The sequence below is a fragment of the Lepisma saccharinum genome, chromosome 13 (genome assembly GCF_977018435.1).
Source record: "Lepisma saccharinum chromosome 13, izLepSacc3.1, whole genome shotgun sequence".
Taxonomy (NCBI): domain Eukaryota; kingdom Metazoa; phylum Arthropoda; class Insecta; order Zygentoma; family Lepismatidae; genus Lepisma; species Lepisma saccharinum.
Window position 1 is genome coordinate 16,216,310 of NC_139241.1, and position 1,063 is coordinate 16,217,372.

At 35.6% G+C, this 1,063-nt stretch overlaps 1 non-coding gene across 1 annotated transcript; it reads right to left on the reverse strand.

Annotated features, from left to right (window-relative positions):
* Positions 1 to 307: 307 nt before the first annotated feature.
* LOC145997829 (U5 spliceosomal RNA) lies at positions 308 to 425 on the reverse strand. The gene has a single exon (XR_014443218.1). It is a non-coding gene; the product is annotated as a U5 spliceosomal RNA (small nuclear RNA).
* Between the last annotated feature and the right edge of the window lie 638 nt (positions 426 to 1,063).

The following is a 1,063-nucleotide window of genomic DNA, read 5'->3' on the forward strand; positions in this document are numbered from 1 at the left end:
TCTGAAAAGAAAAATGTTTCAAACGCTTTGTTTAAACATTTGAAATAAACAAAGAAATATGTTTTAAACGGAGAAAACATGTTGTTTAAAACATTTTGTTTTGATCATGCTAACTCTGTTTCCATACAATCCTCTCTGTGAAGTCATTTCCATGTTCGGCTTCGTTGTTAAATGACAAGAGCTTTTGGAAATTTAGCAGCAAGCGCCCATACAAATCCTCCTGCCTGCAAATTTCAGAAGGTGAGAGATTATCAAGCTGAGCAAGAGCACACATTTTCCCTACACTTTTCGTTGTGTTTGCTAATCGGGCTCAGTTTGTACCAAGCCTTTGGAAAAAATAGTATTAGAATCGTTTGTTTTTCCCTCCACGGAAATCTTTAGTAAAAGGCGAAAGATTTTTTGCTTATGAAGGGAAACCAGAGTTGTTTCCAGGCCACCAATTTTTCCTAGCATATGTTGCAGTTCTATTCACTGCTCATGGGAGCTTGTAGGTTCCCTAGGAAATTGCCGTTTTACTTGCCGAAACATAAAACCTCGTTTTGTGTGATTTTCGTTTCTTAACCCTCGGATGCATGTCACTTTTTTTTTACAACTTTACATATGTGGGGTCAATTTGACCCCAATGCAATTATGCATTGAAATATGTGCGACAGAGTAAATAGTTCAGCTAATATGGTTTATTGATCAATAATTTATCTGAATATAACATAGGAAATAATTACCCTTTTATTATTATTATTATTATTATTTAAGACCCCCCCAAAAAAATAACAATGTATTGACAATTCACTGTTCTACATAATAATGGTAGTTACACTTCGCTCTCAATTATCAGAACTTCAGTTGACCTGAGAAACAGTATTTTAGAGATAACACAATACAGCACTAAATATTATTTTATCTAGAACAAATAAATTTTAAAAAATAAAAAAAAGAAGAATGTGCCGGCCTCTCATGGCAATTAAATACACCTCACTCGCATTCTGAGCACACCACAGTCACACTGCTGTGGACCTGCACACAGGATTCCCACATCTTCGGCAACGTTCCGTTGTCTTCCTGT